This window comes from Penaeus monodon, chromosome 24 (genome assembly GCF_015228065.2).
Source record: "Penaeus monodon isolate SGIC_2016 chromosome 24, NSTDA_Pmon_1, whole genome shotgun sequence".
In the NCBI taxonomy this organism is placed as follows: Eukaryota; Metazoa; Arthropoda; class Malacostraca; order Decapoda; family Penaeidae; genus Penaeus; species Penaeus monodon.
In genome coordinates, this window is record NC_051409.1 from 4802644 (window position 1) to 4802977 (window position 334).

The following is a 334-nucleotide window of genomic DNA, read 5'->3' on the forward strand; positions in this document are numbered from 1 at the left end:
CGTGAAATGCAGCGGAAAGATAGAGACATGCGAACAGAAGAATAAGCTTAAAGAAAGAAAGGATGAAATGAAATAGCGAAAAATATTCACCCGGGTTCTAATTAGCCAGGAACATGTATTGTTTTCTCTAAGGTTTAATGACGACAATTGTGACTGGACGAAAGGAAAGAAGAGGGAACAAGAGAAGGAGGAAGAGTGAGAGGGAGGAAAGGAGGAAGGGTGAGAGGGAGGAAAGGAGAAGGGAGAGGGAGGAAAGGAGAGAGAAAGGGAGGAAGAAGCGAGAAACAGGGTGGGAGGGGGGAAAGGAGGAAGGGTGGGAAGGAGGAGAGTGTTG